The sequence below is a fragment of the Marmota marmota genome, unplaced genomic scaffold (genome assembly GCF_001458135.2).
Source record: "Marmota marmota marmota unplaced genomic scaffold, marMar, whole genome shotgun sequence".
NCBI lineage: Eukaryota > Metazoa > Chordata > Mammalia > Rodentia > Sciuridae > Marmota > Marmota marmota.
This window is the reverse complement of record NW_026000171.1, coordinates 681,237-706,471: the sequence shown is the minus strand read 5'-3', so window position 1 is coordinate 706,471 and position 25,235 is coordinate 681,237. Positions and strand designations below refer to the sequence as shown.

The window sequence follows — 25,235 nt, the reverse complement described above, 5'->3', positions numbered from 1 at the left end:
TTTTACAGAGGATTGATGACAATGTACCTTACTTGGAAAGTCAGAATGACAATACAAAATTTCAAATTGAAATCATTATACTTTCACATGGTATGTTTTACACAGTATGAGACCTGCTGGGCATCAAAAAAATCAGCTATGGATATTGGTGTCCAGTGACAGGAACAGTAAAGATCAGACTCCAGAACAGAAATCATTAATGTAGGCTCTCCCTGTGGATGCAGTCAGGGCTTTTTCTCTGTGGATTCTGGTTTCCATTCAGGACATTGACACACTAGGGGTTAACACCACCACCATCATGAGTTGTGCATGACTTATTAAAGTTCTGGCTCGATTAGATACAGAAAGTTGTCTGCAGAAGCACTAATTCTTTTTCATTTAATTGTATATTGTATGTTACTAGATCCCAATATAGAATGCCTCAATTGAGGTAGAATAACATTACTTTCGATTTCTGAGACAATTCAGTGGAATATCTGATTGTAGTGTTCTTCAGTTGAAATGTTATGTGGCACATTTTCTTCGGCACTGGACTAAGAAAAACATTCTATTGCAGTATCATACCTTCACAAAGAACTTTTGTATAAATTACACTAATGAAAATTGGAAGCATTTAAGATAAAAAAACCAGATTATCCAATGTAGGTTTCACCTTTGCTCCTCTACTATTCACAGATCAGAGAGACCTAATCCAGTTATAAGTCTGAGATAGGGAAGAGTAAAATTTATACAGAACATGTACTCAGACCATCAATTGAGTGTCTGTCATTTTGCTGAACAGAGATCCTGAGGTGTTCAGGGGCAATGTTTTTTGCAAACTCAACAATATTTTTCTTTATCTTTAAAAGTATATTAATTATTTGTTGTTTTCCAGGCATTTTTAATGAAATAACATGCATCCAGAAAACTCAAAACATTTTCTTTTGAAAATACTTGATGTACAAATTAGAGTCAGCTACCATCTACACAGAGATGATCCCCACTTGTTATTCTCAGGGGTTAAATTACTCTGTTGTATTTAATGAAATATAAATAGAACAGTCAATTTGTGGTTCAGGAGTAGATACATTGTTCTGTAAACCCAGATCCCCTGACTCCAGAGGTAGGTATTACTATGGTCAACATAGTTCCTCAACTAAGTAGGCATTTCTTATATCAGTGGCTTAGAAATCCTCATTAGTACTATTGGCAAAAATACATATCAGTTTTGATAAAATATCAATGGTATAAAGGAATTTGGAGATAAAAATGATTTTCCTTTCTCATCTGCATTACCAGATGGTTGAGGTAAATAATACAACAATTTTTTGTTTATCATCATGTGCACCTATTTTGCTTATACAAAATACATTCTCAAATAAAAGTAAGGTGCAACAGGTGCTCTGGCACATGCCTGTAGTCCCAGTGACTCTCAGAAGGATGAGACAGGAGGATTGTGAGTTCAAAGCCAGTCTCAAGCAACAGCCAGACGCTAAGCAACTCAGGGAGAACCTGTCTCTAAATATAATATAAGAAAGGGGTTAGGATGTGGCTCAGTGTTTAAGTATCCTTGAGTTTCATCTCCAGTAACAACAACGACAATAACAACCAAAACCAAACCCCCTAAACAAACAAAAAAAATAAGGAGATATATTGAACCTATTCACAGTATTCAGTTTAACCAATCAACAGTCACAAAATCCCAGAGGTCTGAATGTTGAGGTTGGTTCATCTGGACCTCTAGTGTGTGAACAATAATTATCAATTATATGTTCAGAATAGTCCTTCTTCTTGAATCATGAGAAAAAACTATGAAGGCTTCAACATTACTGAAGAGGCCTAAATTGGTATAATTTACCCAGAATGTTAATTTTTCAAATCTTGAAAGTATTGACATGCATTGCTCCCTCTGAGTTGTGTTAGACGTTTCTTCTTGGAGTTTTGAGGTACAAAACGAAGCAAACCTACCTGAGTCTTTATTGAGGCATAAAAATTAAATACAGTATTCAATGTTGGGTCCAGAAACCTCATCTCTGTGTCCACCTGTCTCCTGGTCCATCACTCCACAATCCTGCTATTCTTTTCAGGTCACAGAACTGTGTCCCCTGAGTACATGGGATTGTCTCCAACACATGTTGTATTCGCCCGCCCAGGCAGTGGTCCACAAAGGTCAAGTGTCTGCCTCAAAGAGCAAACTTTACTATTGGGCTTCCAAGTTACCTTTGAAAGCCAGAGGTGTCAGCATAACCTGTCCATCAAGGCAGGGGACAAGGTGAGTGGCCATTAGAGGCCCAGTATGGTTTTAAATGTGTCTCACTGGCAAAGGGTAAAAATGGGGCAGAGAGGTCTTCAAAGAAGACACAATCTAAACTTTCTGCCCAGTCCTAATGTAGGAAACATGTTATAAAGGCAATTTTGAGAGTCTCCTTCCATGTTTTCTTATTCAAAACATATACCCAAAGTTTCCATGTTATAGAAGTGTGGGTTTGGATTTTTGTTGTTGTTGTTGTTGTTGTTCTGGATACATATATTTCAAGGAAATAAAATTGTTATCTTTGTGGAGCTGCACAAGTAATGGGAACTAAAATGTTTCAAGATTCTGAAAAATGTGTCATCCATGGGATCTTTTCTTCCCCCATTCTGACCTCAATGACATAACTTTGAGTCACTTTGTAAATAATAATTCTCCTTTTGTATAGCTAAGGTGTACAGGATTCACACAAATGTAAACAGATTTCCTCATAGTACACCCAGGGTGTTAAGTGATGCTCAGATAATTCATGTGTGCTCTTCATCACCCTTCTGTTGCCATCTTCCATATACTGTAAGTTTTCTCTGTCTTCAAAAAATTCTATTTGTCTCCTTGTTCCTATTGTTATAAAATTTACCTTCCAATGCACTTTTCTTGTATCATTGAATCCATCAATGTAAACTATATAATCTTTCCCCATATCTTCTCATTTTTCTCCTTTTTTCCCCTTAAATTTATTTCAACAGATACCTAAAAACACAAATAGTGTACATTTTAAAGGGTAAAGAGATGTGCTGGTGTATGTATACATTGTATTATCTTTGTCTCCTCACACACTTTATTTCTTTTTGTTGAAAACTTCCAAATGCTTTCTTATGACTTTTTGAAATGTAGTTTATTATTGTTTTCTATAGTCACCCTACTGTGTAGTGGTGCACCAGAAGGTCTCGCTCTTATCTAAGCAAAGCCTCTTATTCATTTACCATCTGTAGCCTTCCATCTCTGTCCCCTACACTCTCCAGCCTATAGTAATCACAATTCCAGTCTCAAATTCCATATGGTCAACTCTTTCAGATTTAACACATAGTAAGATTATAAAGCACTTTTCTTTACTTGCCTGAGTTATTTCACATAGTAAATGAAAGGATTTCATTCCTTTTTTCCCTAAAGAGTGTTACATTTCATACATTTATTTTAATTTATTTATCCATTTATCAGTTGATGGACACTTACATCAATTCCATTTCTTAGATAATGGCCTTACTCCTGTCTCTTTAACAACCCAATTTTATTTATTTTATCATCTTTGGATATATTCTCAGCAGTTGATTAATATATTATATGGTAATTTTTCTGGGGACTGTCTGGTATATGTCTTCATATTTCCTGTGTTTCTAAAGGATAATTTTGCTATGTTCTGTATTTAAAAAAAATATTTATTTATTCTAATTTGTAACTCATGACAGCAGAATGCATTTCAATTCATAGTAAACATATAGCTCATGATTTCTCCTGTCTCTGGTTGTTCACAAGGTAGAGTCACAACATTCGTGTCTTCATATGTGTACTTATGGTAATGATGTGCCTCTCATTCTACCATCTTTCCTATCCACCTGCTCCTTTCCTTCCCCTCCCTCCCCTTTGCTCTATCAAGTTCTTCCATTACTCCCATGCTTTCTCTGCACCCATCCCCATTATGGACCAACATCCACATATCAGAGAAAACATTTGGCCTTTGATTTATTGGGATTGGCTTTCTTCTTTTAGCATAATATCCTCCAACTCCATTCATTTACTTGCAAGTGCCATGATTTTGTTCTCTTTTAATGCTGAGTAATATTCCATTGTGTGTGTGTGTGTGTGTGTGTATATATATATATATATATATATATATATATATATATATAACCACAGTTGTTTTATCCATTCATCTAATGAAGGATATCTAGGTTGGTTCTACAATTTAGCTATTGTCAATGTGTTCTGTATTTTTGATTGGCAGGGTTTTCTTTCACTCTATGAAAATCTCATGACACTCACTCACTTATGGTCTATATGTTTGCTGTTGAGAAGACTGTCATCAGGTGAACTAGGCCACCCCTATGTGTTGTTTGTTTCTTTTCTCTTGATTCCTTGAGACTCTTTATCTTTCATCTTTGTGAGGTGTGTTATAACATGTAAAGAGTCCAAGGCTCCAGGTCAAATCTGGGTGGCCAACTAAATTTTCACCCCCAAGCAGAGACTTAACTCTCTACTTTCTCCATAGTGTGCTGAGGAGGAATGAAGAGGGTGGTCCTGTGGCCACCAATTCTGCCATGCTATTTCACAACCCTAAGAAACAGCCAGCTAGGACAACACAGAACTGGGAATTCACCAAGGCCCTCAATGCTGCCTACTGTTGAGGTAGACTCAAAGACTAGGACTCTTGCCACCAACCACAGGCTCTACTTGGATATGTCCCACCAGCACTCAGGTCTTTCTTGCTGTATGATCTCTGTCCTAGAGTTAAGGCCTTTAATTCCCACTGAGTGCTGATATCCCCCATGGTGGGCCTGGCACTGATCTCCAACACAAAGTTCTATAACAGCCCTATGCCCTGCTCCTTAACAGGTGGAGTCTTACTTCCTTTTCTGCCAAGGCAGCTTGGAGGCGTGGTGGTGGAGACAGTCTCTTTGCTGCTGACTAAACACAGTTCCAGATTCTTAGTCTAAGGGCACTGGTGTAGCAACCAGTGTTGTCAGACTCTACAGGGCACCAGGTTTCATTCTGTCAGGTCTTGTCCTGGGTTTTAAGTCTGAAGCCTAAGGTTGATTTCTTTTCCATTCCCCAGGAAGGATGCATCTGTCTTCATGATGGGATGCTTGAGGCTGGAAACTTCTAAACTTTCTCCCTCTTGAATATGTCATTTCTTTTTAATATACTAAAAACAGGCACTCACCTTGTTTATTGTCCCTTATCAAGCTAGTTTGGTATGTGAATAGCAGTTAACTCAGTGTGTTTGTGGGAGATCACTGAATAAATATCCTGGTCCTGAACTATATGTTCTCTTACCATGATTAATATGCACTAATATTTTATGGAATTCAACATTATCCAGGACTGGGTTACATTAACCTTTTCAAGTGTGAGTTTATACAGATGCTGCTTTGAAAAGGAAATGTAATGAGAATCTACTGTAGTAATGATGGAAGGAAAGCCTGTGACTCGGGGTATTTAATTCACAGTTCTCTAGCTCTTCCCGCCAATGTGTTAAGAATTCTCATGTCTAAATATGGAAAGAAGAATGGCAACTTTCCAGAAATTCAAAATTCTCCTGTGAGGTTTTCAATCCCATTCCTTTGCCCATACACCTACTGACCCAGTGCAAAATTATCTCTGGCTTTACATATATAAACACTCATTTCAATAGAGAAAAGCAAAGCCTCATTCTTGTGTGTCTTTTGAAAAGTACTGCAAACAGAGAATGTGTGGTAATTTATGTGTAATTCTAAAAATAGTAAACTAGAGAAACAAAAATTATGAAGATTGATTTTAAGTGGAATCATCATACAACAAGCCTATCTTATCAATAAAGAGAATTGAGAAAGAAAAATAGAATATTTGAAGTTTACAAGAAGAGAAACCAATGAAGCTCATCATCCGCAGCTATTTCAAACACTCAGGGTCTATGAAAGAACCTCTCTGTCCTCTATGCACTGTTCTTTTTCTACTCCCCCACTTCCTTAGACCTTTTCATTCTTAAATACAGTGGGGAATTCATTGGGTATACCTGAGCAGATGACACCTGCATCCAACTTGTGTGTGCAGTAGTTTTTCCCCCAGCCTAGGGAAGAGCACTTCCACAAATGGAACTCCTCTCCTGTGCAGTCCAGGTTATCCAGCCAGATGGGCCCTGATCCTTCCCCAAAGAATGCCTCATGCAGGGCATTTAGGGCCACCCCACAGCCCATTTGTCTACACACCACTTGGGCATCATTCAGGTCCCAGCTGTAGCCACAGAGAGTGCCCCAGGAACGATGGTAAAAAACCTCCACTCTGCCTGCACAGCGACTGCCCCCATCCACCAGGCGAATCTGCGGAATATCTGAGGATAAAGAATCATGTCAATGGTTGCATTTACAAAGAGAATGAGAAGGGTTCTCCATCCCCCAAACTAAGCTTTCAGAATGCAGATTTTTCTAGGTAAGACATGGAGTTGTTACACCAGGGCAACAGCTAAATCTCATTTCCTACCAAAACAATGAGGAAAATTAATTGTGTAAAAAAAAAAGGAATTAAACTCATTGTCCACTCCCACGCAAGACACTCAGCTGCTACCTACCCACAGGAACTCCAGCCACCACTCCCCTGTGGGCCCTCAACTATCAATGAGAGGCTTCCCTGGTTGCCTCCAGCTTGTGACTCCACTGGGCAGCTACTGACATAGCTCCCTACACAGCAACCTGCCTGCACCTGGGGACATCTCACAGGCTCTGAAGACAGCCCAAAACTGCAGTACTAAAATGTCACAGAGCTCATTTCTGAACATATCCTACGGTGCCACTGCCTGGCTTCCCCCACCCCATGTGACACCCCAGCACTGGAAGCAGGCTGCCTCCAACTTGGGTCAACTTCCTTGCCATATTTAGTGGGGGCAGCCCCCAGATTGGAACTCCAGCTGGCCAGGTACTTTGTTCCCAACTCCCTCCTCTCCCAGCAGCTGTAACCTGGCATAGCAACTGCCCAACACAAAACAGCTTTCAGTGGGAGGGGTGTGCAATGCAACCAGGGCGCCACCCACAGGATCCCCAATGAGACAGTTTCCTTAATTGGGAACTGCTAAGGGAGAGGGAAATTTGGCAAACGTTTGTAGAAGAACAGAGAGACCAGGAACTGGGAAATCTTCAGGCAAGATAGAGAGATAGGACTGGGTGCTCATGACCTGCCTCACTTCCATGTGCCATGCATCAGATCCAGCCTTCCCACCTGGTTATCTTCACCATACTGAGAGCAGAGATACCAGCTAACAACAGACAACTCCACCCATTGGATGAGAAGGGAAGCAGGGAAGATACTGATCTCCAAAACAATCAATAATCATGGTTACTTCCTTTTTTTTTCTCTTCTCTTCCTCTATCCTCCTGCTCTCACATCCCCAACATATGTGAAACCAAGTACTTTGCATAAATTAGGATTTTGAGGACTGGAGTGTCTGAATAATACATTATAGGTGTGTTGTGTATACCCTGTTTTTCCTCTAAAATTTTTACTATCTTACCACCTTTTATTTTTCTGAATACATATGTGTGTTTGTTTTATGTACTCTACTGTCTTCCCATGAACTTCTCTACCCAAATTATTTCCAGGATATTCTCTTGCTACTAGCCCTCTTCATTAGATTTCTCTTTCATACTTCGTAAGATATATTAACTCTATATCCTCACATCCTGCCTCCTCAGCATATCATTCAAAGCTTCACCCCAGTTCATTGCCCACTGTCAGAAACTGTAAACACTTTTATAAACCTAGTGATTATATTATAGATAATAATCAAATTCAACAATTCTGTAAATTGTGACCAAACTGTACACATCTTAATAGCAACAAATTGTTTATAGGTGGTATATTGTTAATTTTGGAATCTGTTAATAATGTCCTTCCCCACAAAGGAGAGGTATTGGAACCCTACAGGAACACTGTAAGCCTAGAAGTAGTCATGAAATTCATCTGGAAAAATAAGAAACCCAGAATAGTTAAAGCAATCTTTAGCAAGAAGAGTGAAGCAGGTGGCATCACTATACCAGAACTTAAAGTAAACTACACAGCAACAGTAAAAAAAAAAAAAACAGTATGAAATTGGCACCAAAATAGACTTGTAGACCAATGGTACAGAATAGAGGACACAGAGACAAACCCAACTAACTACAATTATATTAGACAAAGGCACCAAAAACATACATTAAAGAAAAGATAGCCTCTTCAACAAATGGTGCTGCGAAAACCAAAATCCATATGCAACGAAATAAAATTAAACCCCAATCTCTCACCATGCACAAAACTCAACTAAAAGTGGATCAAGATCCTAGGGAATTAAATCAGAGACACTCCCCCTATTAGAAGAAAGATTAGGCCCAAATCTTCAGCATGTTGGATTAGTCCCTGACTTCCTTAATAAGACTCCAAATTATTTTTGAAGGTTTTAAAGAACTTACCTTTGAAGTGGAAACATAAATAATTTTTACTGTCTTCTTTAGTGAATGAAAAATTTTGATAGAATACAGTTCAACATCTAAATTGTTACTAATTTGATGTTTTCTATAGAATTTTTGAAGTTCATAAGTAAAAATAAATGTGAATCTAGGAAAGAAATTTGTGAAATAGAAGGCTGCTATAAAAATATTCAAGAGATTTAAAATATTAAAAGGAACTAAGTTCTTATGAGAGTGCAATGCAGCAGAATGTAAATGTAGACAAAAGACAATTATATGTTTAGAAAGTTAGTATTTAAAAGGTAACAACTTAAATCACTAAGACATATATATTTTTACATCATTGAAAATTTAAGTATTTTTTTAAAAATAGTATTTGACCACTACTTTTCATTGTGCCCTAAAATAAAATTTTCAGTGGTTAAATAAGCTCATGTGAAAATCATTTGTGATGCAAGTCAACACACACACACACACACACACACACACATATCAAATAATATCCAAGTTTATTGCAAAAAAAAATGTTTGAGCACTTTCCTACTATTACCAAAATGAAAATGGCTCCATATTTCCATATTTACTAAAATTCTTAATTTCTGGAATATAGCAATTTTTTGGCCATTGTTTTGGTAAGAGTATTTTAAAAATATTTTGATTTAAAATGGAATTTTATGTCTTACATGAAGAATAAATGTAGTAACTAAAACTATCAGCCAGGTTAGTGTGTTAGCAAATGCTTTTTCATGAAACACACATTAGACAATCAGCTTATAAAGAGAAAAAAATAAGACACACATTAGATTATCAGTTTAAAAGGAGAAAAGTTTAATTTCATTCACAATGTTTTTTATTAGCTACACATGACAGTACAACCATCTTGACAATTCATACATTTGAAACAAATGGGGTATAATTTCTCATTTTTTGATTGTACAGGTTGCAGAATCACATTGGTCATACAGTCACCTATATACATACAGCAATAATAATGTCTATTTTATTCTGCTGCCCTTCCTATCCCCCCTTCCCCCTCCCCTCCCCTCCCATTACATCTCTCTACCCAATCTAATGTGACACACTTCTTTTTTTTTCTCCTCACAACATCATACATGTATTCTGTATAACAATGAGGGTCTCCTTCCATTTCCATGCAATTACCCTTCTTCCTCCTTTTCCTTCCCACCTCTCTTCCCTATTTAGTGGTAATCTTCTTCTCATGCTCTTCCTCCCTATCCCATTTTGAGTCACCCTCCGCCCTTATATCAGAGAAGACATTCGGCATTTGTTTTTTAGGGATTGGCTAACTTCACTTAGCATAATCCACTCTAATGCCATCTATTTCCCTGCAAATGCCATGATTTTGTTATTTTTTAGTGCTGAGTAATATTCCATTTTGTATAAATCCACATTTTTTATCCATTCATCTATTGAAGGGCATCTAGGTTGGTTCCACAGTCTAGCTATTGTGAGTTGTGCTGCTATAAACATTGATGTGGCTGTGTCTCTGTAGTATGCCATTTTTAGGTCTTTTGGGTATAGTCTGAGAAGGGGAATAGCTGGGTCAAATGGTGGTTCCATTCCCAGATTTCCAAGGAATCTCCATGCAGCTTTCCAAATTGGCTGCACCAATTTGCAGTCCCACCAGCAATGTAGGAGTGTACCTTTTTCCCCTCATCCTCACCAGCATTTATTGTTGTTTGACTTTGTAATGACTGCCATTCTTATTGGAGTGAGATGGTATCTTAGAGTAGTTTTAATTTGCATTTCTCTAATTGCTAGAGATGGTGAGCATTTTTTCATGTATTTGTTGATTGATTGTATATCCTCTTCTGAGAAGTGTCTGTTCAGGTCCTTGGCCCATTTGTTGATTGGGTTATTTGTGGTTTTTTTTTTTTGTTGTTGTTGTTTTGTTTTGTTTTTGTTTAACTTTTTGAGTTCTTTGTATACTCTAGAGATTAGAGCTCTATCTGATGTGTGAGGGGTACAAATTTGTTCTCAGGATGTAGGCTCCCTATTCACCTCACATATTATTTCTCTTGTTGAGAAAAAACTTTTTAGTTTGAATTTGTCCCATTTGTTGATTCTTGTTTTTAACTCTTGTGCTATAGGTGTCTTATTAAGGAATTTGGGGCCTACCCTCACATAATTGAGATTAGGGCCAACTTTTTCTTCTATTAGATGCAGAGTCTCTGGTTTGATTCCTAGCTCCTTGATCCATTTTGAGTTAACTTATGTGCATGGTGATAGAAAGGGATTCAATTTCATTTTGTTGCATATGGATTTCCAGTTCTCCCAGAACCATTTGTTGAAGATGCTATTCTTTCTCCGTTGCATGCTTTTAGCACCTTTGTCTAATATAAGGTAGTTGTAATTTTGTGGATAGGTCTCTGTGTCCTCTATGCTGTACCATTTGTCTACCGGCCTGTTTTGGTGCCAGTACCATGCTCTTTTTTAACTATTGCTCTGTAGTCAGGGATGCCCTCTCTCAACACTTCTATTCAACATAGTTCTTGAAACACTAACCAGAGCAATTAGACAGATGAAAGAAATTAAAGGCATAAATATAGGAAAAGAGAAACTTAAATTAGCACTCTTTGCTGATGGCATGATCCTATACCTAGCAGACCCAAAAAGTTCTACCAAGAAACTTCTAGAACTAGTAAATGAATTCAGCAAAGTGGCAGGATATAAAATCAACACCCATAAATCAAAGGCATTCCTGTGTATCAGTGACAAATTCTCTGAAATGGAAATGTGGAACAACTACCCCATTCACAATATCCTCAAAAAAAAAAAAAACAAAAAAAAACAAAAAAAAAACAAAACCTGGGAATCAACCTAACAAGAGAGGTGAAAGTTCTATACAATGAAAACTACAGAACTCTAAAGAAAGAAATAGAAAAAGACCTTAGGATATGGAAAGATATACCTTGCTCATGGATAGGCAGAATTAATATCATTAAAATGGCCATATTAACAAAAGCACTTTACATATTCAATGCAATGCCAATCAAAATCCCAACAGCATTCCTCACAGAAATAGAAAAAGCAATCATGAAATTCAGATGGAAAAATAAGAGAGCCAGAATAGCTAAAGTAATTCTAAGCAGGAAGAGTGAAACAGGTGATATCGCCTTACCAGATTTTAAAGTATACTACAGAGCAACAGTAACAAAAACAGCATGGTACTGGCATCATTCACAATTTTAGAAGGTACAGTTAGTATTTGGCTGGCCTAATTTTGAGGGGTAGCATAGCCCTTCATTGTAAAAGAACAAGGTACTGCAAATTGCTCACCTCATATCTGGGAAGAGAGGTAATAGGAGACCAGGGTTCTATAATCTCCATCAAGAGCAGGCCCTTAATGACTCAGTGATTCCCTCTATTCTCAAACACCTGAGGGGTCTCTCACCTCTCAAAAGAACCAGGTTGGAGATTAAGCATTTACCATGGGCCTTTGGGGACAATTTTAAGATCTAAACTATAGCAGTCATTGGGTTTTTGAAAGTCTAGCAAAAGAGGAACAATTTTACCAATGATTACTGTGTTTAGAATAAGTATATTGAATGCACTTCTATAGAAATACCATAGGACCAAGAGGGCAAAAATTAAAAGTAAAGAAAACCATAAATTTTAAAATCTGTCTTGCATTGTAGAGAACTGTACTCAGTTTTTTAAATCATTAATTAGAAGAAAGAGACACATCAATGTTTCAGTCAGATAAGGAAGAACAGTTTCAGACCATGCAAAATATAATTATCAGTTGCCTATGGCACTTGGGATATTAGGTTTATAAATTACTGAAGATATATGTTGGGCACAAAACAGCAAAAGACATCTTTGGTGGCTACTCCTGGAATGACAGAAATATGGTTGTTGCACAGTTCAGATTTGGGGATTGTTTTATTTCTAAGCAAAGATTTTGTAGCATAAAACTATTTCCAGTTTTATTTTTGTTTTCCAGAATCATCTTTTCATGGCTTACATATCCAATATCCAAAGTATCTTCTGATAGTGACTTATTTCAGTGCTAAGTTTAAAGATCATTAACCTGTAAATTAAATTGAGAATTTTAATACACCATTTCCTTTAATTTTGACAGACATGGTGGACTGGGGTAGGCATAGTGGTTTGTACAAAGTTATAAATTTGGAGAATATGGTTGGCCTATATTCTAATGTCCTTGTTTTATTCTTCCCAAGGACAGCTTCATGTGTCAGGTGACTACACATTTCCTCCTCCCTTGGCTCAGTGTAAGATATATATTGTGTGTCAATCTCCTGGTACATCCTTTCCACTTATTCTCAGACAAGTGTCCTCGAAATCTCATAATTAACTCACTTGCAAGAAAGATATTAACCTGAGTGATACAAGAATCTCAGGGTCCAGACGAGAAAATTGTTCCTTTTTACATATGCTTGAGCTAGAATATCCTCAATTTTCCACATTTCTGCTCTTTTCAGGGCTTTATTGACCACAGGAAATGTCTCCTCTTACCCCTTCTCATAATTACAGGTTTAGGTCTCAATTTTATCCAGGTAAACCAAAGAGCTAGGATGACAAGGATGGTTCTCAACATTTTTCATCAAGATTTCACACATATTTCTTTCTCTATGTCCAAGGTTGCCTTCTTCATTCTGCCTGTAGCTGTGACTCAATCTGCATTCAACCAACTCTCAGGCAATATCCTCACCTCTATCTATATGTCTCTCATACATCACTCCAGGCTCCTACTTTCTCCTGGGACAGAGCACTGTGTTGCTTCAGATACTAGAGATGTCTATATTAGATGTGGTATTTGGCCACTCACAGATCCACAAAAACTGAAGTATGTTCCTTGAAGACCAACCTTGATTTTTACATTTCAAAGCAGAGATGGCTGCATGACCTTCCAATCAAGACAAAGAGGGGCAAAAAGCATGGTCACTACATGCTGAGAAATAGCCATAATATCCTCGGAATAGGACATGATGAAAATGCAGGAGAAAGGGAGACTTCAAAGAAGTATATGTAATCTTTCTGCTCAGGTTTGTTATTTATGTTGGAGATGACTATTTGAAGGCAATATTGATAGTTGACCTCATCTTGTTTTATTCAAAATTCAAATTTTTTTTTTTTTTTTTAGATTTCTCCATGTTGCAAGAATGTTTGTAGTTGCTGAGAATATAAATCACAAAAAAACAATGATGTTAGCTTTGGTGCATGGGCTGCCTCTCATCCAGTGATGAGGTCCACAGAACAGGGTAGAGGAGAGTATGGCTGTCAAGTTGCTAATCAAGACCTCCGGAGACCAAACAGGAATGAGGTCTGATTTTATTGTGCAGTTACCATGTATATATACTCAGGCAGGAGCTAAGCAGATTTCAGGCAGCCACCAGTGCAATTTCTGCTAACTGTCCTTGCAGAGACCAATCAAGGAGTTGGCCATGGAGCAAGCACTGGCAATACAACACATAGCCTCATGACCAGGGCTGTTCATTCAGGGTAAGTGTCCTGCAGCTCATGTGCCTAGCACATGAGGGGAGTCACCTGCCACTCTAACAACCTTAACATATACCATGTATGCAGTACTCCATGCACTTGTCCTCACAATTTGGGACTTCCTATTTCTAGTGGAAAGAAAGAGAAACAAATAGTTTCAAGTTATTTGAAAAGTTTATGAACTACTGGGGTGGACAAAGAAAGAGATATTGCCACTACAGAGGACTACTGATTTATACAAACCAATCTAACCAAAGGCAAAATGAATAGTTCAGTCAGATAATTTCATCTCCTTCTATATGGATGCACTTTGACCTAAGGCAAGATTCTTAATAAAATCTCATCACTGGGACCCCTTTTTCAACATTTTGATCTGATTAATGCCTCAAACTTGAGTCACTCTTACAAATTACTCTTGTCTTTTCCTACAACTGCCATGCAGAATTCACATACATATACACAGGAAATTCTCCAAATTACAACTGAGTCTTACAGCTCTGCTCAGAGAATCCTTAAGTACATAGTCAGCTCTCATTGTCAAACCCTATTACTACAAGCCTCTTTTACCTTCCCAAAGTCCACTTGTCTCCATGCTCCCATTCTTATCCAATAACACTAAGTACACTTTCATGACTGAATGCAACAGGTAGAAAATGTCATCTCTTATCAAAATACATACTTAATGACATTTTATTAAACCTGACATTGACTTGCAAGTACACAGCCAAGTGTTCCTTCCAATTTGAGTTTATAAAGATGTTGTGAAGAGAATTCATTATAGTAAAGAGGAAAGGAGAATCCACAACTCAGAGCTTTCCATCTGTAGTTCTCCCTCTGACCAAAATCTATTAATTCTTTTGTCTTAATTAATAAGAGAATTGTGACTTTGTAGTAATCCATAAATTCCTATGTGATTTGTTTACTGATATCCTCTGTGCCTATATATCTACTATCCTACAGCAAAACATGTCTCAGGCTACACATATGGAAATACTTCAACTGAGAAAAGTACAACCTCATTCTAGTCCTTTCCTTTGACAGGGTCACTGTATCTAGGGAGATATATCTGTTGATTTGCAGATATTTTGGTTATAAGAAACTTATAAGAAAAAATTATAAAGATTAAAAGTTAATATTAACTGAGGTGTTATTAAAATAAATGATTTTTTTTAAGACAGACAACTGGAGAAGGGAAAAGTGTAGTTGAGACTCACAAGAGGGAAGTAAGTGAAGTTCATCACAATAAGCACCTGAGCAGTCTTGGTCTACAGGTAGACCTCTGAGTCCCTTCTCGCCCATCAACCTTCTATTTCCTCAGAAATCAGAAACCTTCAAATCTAGAACTTTTCATTCTCCCAGATACTGGACAATACAATGATGTTATCTGAGCATAGGACTCAACATCATCATGCTTGCTGTTGCAGTTCTGTTGTTCTTCAAAAATAGCAATGAAATTGAAAAATACCTAGTTGGACTGATCAAGGAAAACACAGAGAAGACACAAATTACCAGTAAGATGAATGAAGGAGAGGGCATCACTCCATTTGAAACCATTACCCCCCTGCGCCGGCAAGGTAGACGGAACTGTGACCACCCACAGAGCAGGCCCAGCGGCCTCCTGAGGGGCAGAGCCGCCCCCAACCCCCCGCACCTGCCAGGTAGGCGGAACTGTGACCACCGACAGAAAAGGCCCAGTGGCCTGCGGCGGGACAGAGCTTCCAATCACTCCGGCAAGGTAGGCGGGCCTGCGACCCACCGGAAGAAGAGGAGCAGCGGCTTGCTGAGAGGCAGAGCCGCCCCCTCCCCCTGTGCCGGCAAGGTAGAGGGAACTGTGACCATCCACAGAGCAGGCCCAGTGGCCTGCTGAGGGGCAGAGCCGCCCCCCACACCCCACGCCTGCCAGGTAGGCGGAACTGTGACCACCGACAGAAAAGGCCCAGTGGCCTGCGGAGGGGCAGAGCTTCCAATCACTCCTGCAAGGTAGGCAGGCCTGCGACCCACCGGCAGAAGAGGAGCAGCGGCCTGCTGAGAAGCAGAGCCGCCCCCTCCCCCCGTGCCTGCAAGGTAGATGGAACTGTGACCACTATCAGAACAGGCCAGACCTGCAACCCACAGACAGAACAGGCCCAGTGGCCTGAGGAAGGGTAGAGCCGCCCCCCCCCCGTGCCTGCAAGGTAGGCGGACCTGCGACCCACTGGCAGAACAGCCCCAGAGGCCTGCAGAGGGGCAGTGCTGCTGCCTGCGCCTGCAAAGTAGGCAGAACTGCGACCACCTATAGAACAAGCCTAGCGGCCCGCAGAGGGACAGAGCCACCGCCCGCGCCTGCAAGGTAGGCGGACCTGCTACCGACCAGCAGAGCAGGCCCAGCGGCCTGCCGGCGTGGTAGGCACATTGCCCCAATTGGAGGAGGGGCAGAGCCGCCGCCCGTGCCTGCGAGGGAGACTTTGCAACTATACAAGACCAATATAAATATATAGGGGGAAAATTCAATAGCACAACAGTTTCACCAAGTAGAAAGGAACGCGAACAGTATGAAGAGACAAGGAAAGAAAGGACCACAAGCAATGCAGGTCAACTCAACGTTAGAAGAGGTAATAGCTGCAGCAGATGGAATGTCAGATAAAGAATTCAGGATATACATGCTTCAGATGATCTGGAGTCTCAAGGAAGACATCAGACAGCAAAATCAGACAATGAAAGATCACTTCAACAATGAATTACATAAACAAATCCAAGAAGCAAAAGATCAACTATACAGGGAGATAGAGGTTATAAAAAACAAACAAACAGAAATCCTAGAAATGCAGGAAGCAATAAACCAACTTAAAAACTCAATTGAGAATACTACCAGCAGAGTAGAACACTTAGAAGATAGAACATCAGACAATGAAGATAAAGTATTTCAACTTGAAAAGAACATAGACAGCTCAGCAAGACTGTTAAGAAACCATGAGCAGAACATCCAAGAAATATGGGATAACATCAAGAGACCAAATTTAAGAGTCATTGGGATACAGGAAGGGACAGAGTTTCAAACCAAAGGAATGAGCAATCTATTCAATGAAATAATACGAGAAAACTTCCCAGACTTGAAGAATGAGACAGAATCCCAAATCCTAGAAGCCTACAGGACGCCGAATGTGCAAAATCATAAGAGACCCACACCTAGACACATTATAATGAAGATGCCCAACATACAGAATAAGGAGAGAATTTTAAAAGCTACAAGAGAAAGGAAGCAGATCACATTTAGGGGTAAGCCAATCAGGATAACAGCTGATCTTTCAACACAGACTCTGAAAGCTAGAAGATCCTGGAATAACATATTTCAAACACTGAAAGAAAATGGGTTCCAACCAAGAATTGTGTATCCAGCGAAATTAAGCTTCAGGATGGAAGATGAAATTAAAACCTTCCACGATAAACAAAAGTTAAAAGAATTTGCAGCTAGAAAACCATCTCTTCAAAACATCCTTGGCAAAACATTACAGGAAGAGGAAATGGAAAATAACAATGAAAACCAACAGTGGGAGGTAGGACAGTAAAGGGGGGAAAAATAATCAAAGAGGAAAACAAACCATGTTTAGTAACATAAATAAACAAATATGGCTGGAAGAACAACCCATATCTCAATAATAACCCTAAATGTTAATGGCTTAAACTCACCAATTAAGAGACACAGGCTAGTAGAATGGATCACAAAACAAGACCCAACAATATGCTGCCTACAGGAGACGCATTTGATAGGAAAAGACATACATAGGCTGAAGGTGAAAGGTTGGGAAAAATCATATCACTCATATGGACTTCGGAAACAAGCAGGAGTGTCCATACTCATATCAAATAAAATAGATTTCAAGCCAAAGTTAATCAAAAGGGATAAAGAGGGACACTACATACTGCTTAAGGGAACCATACACCAACAAGACATAACAATCATAAATATATATGCCCCAAACAATGGTGCAGCTATGTTCATCAAACAAACTCTTCTCAAGTTCAAGAGTCTAATAGACCACCATACAATAATCATGGGAGACTTCAACACACCTCTCTCGCCACTGGACAGATCTTCCAAACAAAAGTTGAATAAGGAAACTATAGAACTCAATAACACAATTAATAACCTAGACTTAATTGACATATATAGAATATACCACCCAACATCAAGCAGTTACACTTTTTTCTCAGCAGCACATGGATCCTTCTCAAAAATAGATCATATATTATGTCACAGGGCAACTCTTAGACAATATAAAGGAGTAGAGATAATACCATGCATCTTATCTGATCATAATGGAATGAAACTGAAAATCAACGATAAAAGAAGGAAGGAAAAAGCATACATCACTTGGAGAATGAACAATAGGTTACTGAATGATCAATGGGTTATAGAAGACATCAAGGAGGAAATTAAAAAATTCTTAGAGATAAATGAAAACACAGACACAACATATCGGAATCTATGGGACACATTGAAAGCAGTTCTAAGAGGAAAATTCATTGCTTGGAGTTCATTCCTTAAAAAAAGAAAAAACCAACAAATAAATGATCTCATACTTCATCTCAAAATCCTAGAAAAAGAAGAGCAAAACAACAGCAAAAGAAGTAGAAGGCAAGAAATAATTAAAATCAGAGCTGAAATTAATGAAATCGAAACAAAAGAAACAATTGAAAAAATTGACAAAACTAAAAGTTGGTTCTTTGAAAAAATAAACAAAATCGACAGACCCTTAGCCATGCTAGCGAAGAGAAGAAGAGAGAGAACTCAAATTACTAGCATACGGGATGAAAAAGGCAATATCACAACAGACACTTCAGAAATACAGAAGATAATCAAAAACTATTTTGAATCCTTATACTCCAATAAATTAGAAGATAGTGAAGGCATAGATAAATTTCTTAAGTCATATGATCTGCCCAGATTGAGTCAGGAGGATATAGACAACCTAAACAGACCAATATCAATTGAGGAAATAGAAGAAACCATCAAAAGACTACCAACTAAGAAAAGCCCAGGACCGGATGGGTATACAGCAGAGTTTTACAAAACCTTTAAAGAGGAACTAATACCAATACTTTTCAAGCTACTTCAGGAAATAGAAAAAGAGGGAGAACTTCCAAATTCATTCTACGAGGCCAACATCACCCTGATACCTAAACCAGACAAAGACACTTCAAAGAAAGAAAACTACAGACCAATATCTCTAATGAACCTAGATGCAAAAATCCTCAATAAAATTCTGGCGAATCGGATACAAAAACATATCAAAAAAATTGTGCACCATGATCAAGTAGGATTCATCCCTGGGATGCAAGGCTGGTTCAATATACGGAAATCAATAAATGTTATTCACCACATCAATAGACTTAAAAATAAGAACCATATGATCATCTCGATAGATGCGGAAAAAGCATTCGACAAAGTACAGCATCCCTTTATGTTCAAAACTCTAGAAAAACTAGGGATAACAGGAACATACCTCAATATTGTAAAAGCAATCTATGCTAAGCCTCAGGCTAGCATCATTCTGAATGGAGAAAAACTGAAGGCATTCCCTCTAAAATCTGGAACAAGACAGGGATGCCCTCTCTCTCCACTTCTGTTCAACATAGTTCTCGAAACACTGGCCAGAGCAATTAGACAGACGAAAGAAATTAAAGGCATCAAAATAGGAAAAGAAGAACTTAAATTATCACTATTTGCAGATGACATGATTCTATACCTAGCAGACCCAAAAGGGTCTACAAAGAAACTATTAGAGCTAATAAATGAATTCAGCAAAGTGGCAGGATATAAAATCAACACGCATAAATCAAAGGCATTCCTGTATATCAGCGACAAATCCTCTGAAATGGAAATGAGGACAACCACTCCATTCACAATATCTTCAAAAAAAATAAAATACTTGGGAATCAACCTAACAAAAGAGGTGAAAGACTTATACAATGAAAACTACAGAACCCTAAAGAGAGAAATAGAAGAAGATCTTAGAAGATGGAAAAATATACCCTGTTCATGGATAGGCAGAACTAACATCATCAAAATGGCGATATTACCAAAAGTTCTCTATAGGTTTAATGCAATGCCAATCAAAATCCCAACGGCATTTCTTGTAGAAATAGAGAAAGCAATCATGAAATTCATATGGAAAAATAAAAGACCCAGAATAGCAAAAACAATGCTAAGCAGGAAGTGTGAATCAGGCGGTATAGCGATACCAGACTTCAAACTATACTACAGAGCAATAGTAACAAAAACAGCATGGTACTGGTACCAAAACAGGCGGGTGGACCAATGGTACAGAATAGAGGACACAGAAACCAATCCACAAAACTACAACTATCTTATATTTGATAAAGGGGCTAAAAGCATGCAATGGAGGAAGGATAGCATCTTCAACAAATGGTGCTGGGAAAACTGGAAATCCATATGCAACAAAATGAAACTGAATCCCTTTCTCTCGCCATGCACAAAAGTGAATTCAAAATGGATCAAGGAGCTTGATATCAAATCAGAGACACGCCGTCTGATAGAAGAAAAAGTTGGCTACGATCTACATACTGTGGGGTCGGGCTCCAAATTCCTCAATAGGACACCCATAGCACAAAAGTTAATAACTAGAATCAACAAATGGGACTTACTCAAACTAAAAAGTTTTTTCTCAGCAAAAGAAACAATAAGAGAGGTAAATAGGGAGCCTACACCCTGGGAACAAATCTTTACTCCTCACACTTCAGATAGAGCCCTAATATCCAGAGTATACAAAGAACTCAAAAAATTAGACAATAAGAGAACAAACAACCCAATCAACAAATGGGCCAAGGACCTGAACAGACACTTCTCAGAGGAGGACATACAGTCAATCAACAAGTACATGAAAAAATGCTCACCATCTCTAGCTGTCAGAGAAATGCAAATCAAAACCACCCTAAGATACCATCTCACTCCAGTAAGATTGGCAGCCATTATGAAGTCAAACAACAACAAGTGCTGGCGAGGATGTGGGGAAAAGGGTACACTTGTACATTGCTGGTGGGACTGCAAATTGGTGCAGCCAATTTGGAAAGCAGTATGGAGATTTCTTGGAAAGCTGGGAATGGAGCCACCATTTGACCCAGCTATTCCCCTTCTTGGTCTATTCCCTAAAGACCTAAAAAGAGCATGCTACAGGGACACTGCTACATCGATGTTCATAGCAGCACAATTCACAATAGCAAGACTGTGGAACCAACCTAGATGCCCTTCAATAGACGAATGGATAAAAAAAATGTGGCATTTATACACAATGGAGTATTACTCTGCATTAAAAAATGACAAAATCATAGAATTTACAGGGAAATGGATGGCATTAGAGCAGATTATGCTAAGTGAAGCTAGCCAATCCCTAAAAAACAAATGCCAAATGTCTTCTTTGATATAAGGAGAGTAACTAAGAACAGAGTAGGGACGAAGAGCATGAGAAGAAGATTAACATTAAACAGGGATGAGAGGTGGGAGGGAAAGGGAGAGAGAAGGGAAATTGCATGGAAATGGAAGGAGACCCTCAGGGTTATACAAAAGTACATACAAGAGGAAGTGAGGGGAAAGGGAAAAATAATACAAGGGGGACAAATGAATGACAGTAGAGGGGGCAGAGAGAGAAGAGGGGAGGGGAGGGGAGGGGAGGGGGGATAGTAGAGGATAGGAAAGGCAGCAGAACACAACAGACACTAGTATGACAATATGTAAATCAATGGATGTGTAACTGATGTGATTCTGCAATCTGTATATGGGGTAAAAATGGGAGCTCATAACCCACTTGAATCAAAGTGTGAAATATGATATATCAAGAACTATGTAATGTTTTGAACAGCCAACAATAAAAAATTAAAAAAAAAGGAAACCATTACCCATTATCCTTAATTAAAAAATGCTGTAACCCAGTTTGTCCTAATTTATTAGACAACTTATATAAAATCAATAAGTTTCTAGGAAGATATAATTTTCTAAAACTGATACAAGAACGAATAAAAAACAAAATCACTACCAAAGTGGTGGAACAAAATTGTGCCAAAGGCCTTTCAATGATTATTTTCCCATAGAAATATGAATTTAATTAGATATTCACACACTGAACTCCTTTCACAAGAATTAAAGAAGCCAGGCAAGAAAAAATAATGCTTGTTTGCAGCATAACAATAATAAAAGATGCATTGGAAAAGGCAGGAAGAAAAGAGTTACTCATGTTATCCCTCCCTTAATTCAAGTAATGCAGCCTGGAGAGATGCCTCCCATATTGGAAGGGAGAAGGAATAAAGGCTGAACCTTAGACTTAAAGACCAAGCACGCCATGGTGCACTGCAGGGCCTGGCCATATCCCAAGTCCCCTGCATTGTAGAAACTGATTCTCTGGAACTGCCTTAGCCAATAGAGCTTCACCACTTTTTCCCCAACTTTGGCAGCAGAGGAGGAAGGAAGACTCCACCCTCCTGGAAGCAGGGCTAGAATGAGGTTGTACTTTTCTCAGTTGAAGTGTTTCCATATGTGTAGCCTGAGACACTGTTTGCACTAGGCTAGTAGATGTATAGGCACAGAGGATATCAATAAACAAATCACAGAGGAATTTATGGATTACTACAAAGTCACAAGTCTCTTAATAATTAAGACAAAAGGCAGGAAAGCTAGCACAGGACTTGACTTGGAGCTCAGTTCTGGACCAAGATGATGACACATAGAACCAAGAAGAACCCAAGAGTCTCTCTACTCAGGCCAGAGCCAACACACAGATCTTCCAGACATAGCAGACAGAACTCAGGGTAGAGATTTACATACCAATAGGATGGATTCATGTTTTGGCCTACATCAGAACAAGTTTTAGGGAGCTCCTGAATACACCTATGAGATTGTGCAGCTACTTGTGGTAGTAAGACTCAGATGGGACCCACTTTAGTGCTAATTTTGATGGTCAAAGAACTGGCTTGACCAACATTACATCAGTACTGAGCAGCAGAATGTTGAGCCAACCTCAAATTTCTGGGTGTAGGGGAGCATACTAAACAGGATTTGGCCTTGTGTACCTGTGCCACACAGGTAAAATCTAATACTGGACAGATCCTGGTTGTACTTGTTCCCAGGCCAGTGCCCTTGAATGAAGAAGAGACAATTGGCCCCAGTCAATTGAAATTTTATTCCATCCAGCATGCCCTGTGGCTGGTTGCAGCAGTCATAGGCCATGAATCCACCTTGGCATTACGAAACTCATAGAGGCATTGGTCTAGGCCTTTCCTCAGTGTGGCCTTGGCATGTGAAATAACATTGCAGCATTAGTGGTCAAAGACCTTCTCACCCAATTCCTCTGCCAGCTTCAGATAGAATATCATGAAGAGAAAAACTATCATCTCAGGAAGTAAAAGGGAGATGGGCACCATCTGTGGTTAAGAGTCTGGAGGTGATCATTCCAATGTGATTCTGTCCAGGGCCCATTGGAATATCAGTGTACCTGAATGCAGGCTAGTGACCCCGGATGAGGCATCTTGACCTACCCCAGTCTCAGGGAGAGTTTGTATCGACTACCCTTTGAGGTTTTCCCCCATTTCCCCAGTTCATTTTGAAAAACACACCTGCTATGGATTTGGGAAAAACCAGGCCTTGTTCTCTACTGAACAAAGAAAGCATGGGCTAAATTACTACCTAGTACTAAAATAACAGAAGTGTCAACAGGCTCAGAGAAAATATGAAGTTTGCTTAGTTAGCATTTGTGTACACTACATGTGTGTATGGTAATGTCACATTAAACCCCATATATATATATATATATATATATATATATATATATATATATATATATGAATGATTGTTTTAAATCCAGGTTACAAAGACTGAAATAAAAACCTGATCCTTCAATATGCAGGTGATGTCACACATCACCAAGGTATAAGAAATTTCTAAGAAGCATGACTTCACCTAATGGTCAAAATAAGTGTCAGAAAGTGACCGTATACTATCCATTTACTCTTAGGTGAAAATCTAAAAATTGTTTTAATGAAACTCAATGGGCTTTCACAAAGACAGAGAAATAATTTAATATTCTAACAGAAATTTACAGAGATGGAATTAATTTTTTAAAAAGCAAGCAGAAATCCTTGAGATGAAAATAAACTAAGTGAATTTTAAACCATGAGAGATGGCAGATTACATACAAGAAAGAAAAAAATTAGTGAGTATAAAGACAGATTATTTGAAAACATGCAGTTCAAGGAGAGAGAAAAAAAAAGATAATGAAGAGGAAGCAAGAAAGCTTAAAGAAATTTGGAACATGATTAAAAGATTAAAGATAAGTTTTTCAAGGCATCAAAAGAAAATAAATAATTCATAGTGGTATTTTTTGGGTGGAAACTATGCAAGTACATGGAAAGAAAACAACTTACTTTGAACAACGAATGGATCAAGGAAGAAATCATGAAGGAACTTGAATTCATTTTCTTAAAACAATCAAAATAGAGACACAGCATAGCAAAATGGATGAGATACAGCAAGGTTTCTCAAGGAGGGAAGATCATGTCAATCAATTACTACATCAAAAATAAAAACAAAAACAGAAAGATATTACATATATTGTAATTGTGTTTCCAAAAAGTAGAGCAAAACAAGAAGAAACTAACTCAATATTAGCAGAAAGAAAGAACAAAGACCAAAGCTGAAATAACTGAAGCATAACGTAAAATATCAGCACAACTAGGAATTTGTTCTTTATAAATACTTAAAAAATTAGCAGCCATACTAACAGAGAGAGAGAGATAGAGAAAAACTCAAATAAAATCAGAGACTAAAAGGTAGACATTACAACTCACACCAAAGAAATACAAAGTATCATTAGAGATTATTATGAATACTATATACTAACAAATTTGATAACCTAGAAGAAATGGACAAATTCTTCAACACATATACCTTACCAATATTGAATCATGAAGAAAGACAATAAATGAAGATACCCAATAATGAGTAATGAGTTAAGCTATTAATAAAAAAAAACAAAAAAAAAAAACTCCCACTAAAGAAAATGTCAAGGGCTGGAGTGAGATGATATCTTAGAGTATTTTTGATTTGCATTTTTCTGATTACTAGAGATGATGAGCATTTTTTCATATATTTGTTGATTGATTGTATATCCTCTTCTGAGAAGTGTCTGTTTAGGTCCTTGACCCATTTATTGATTGAATTATATGTTTTTTTTTTTTTTTCGGTGCTTAGCTTTTTGAGTTCTTTATATACCCTAGAGATCAATGCTCTATCTGATGTGTGAAGGGTAAAAAATTGCTCCAAAGATGTAGGCTTTCTGTTTATCTCA

The 25,235-nt window shown here is 38.2% G+C and overlaps 1 pseudogene; it reads right to left on the bottom strand.

Annotated features, from left to right (window-relative positions):
• Positions 1–5,952: 5,952 nt before the first annotated feature.
• Positions 5,953–25,235, bottom strand: part of LOC107154867 — a 79,658-nt pseudogene continuing 60,375 nt past the window's right edge.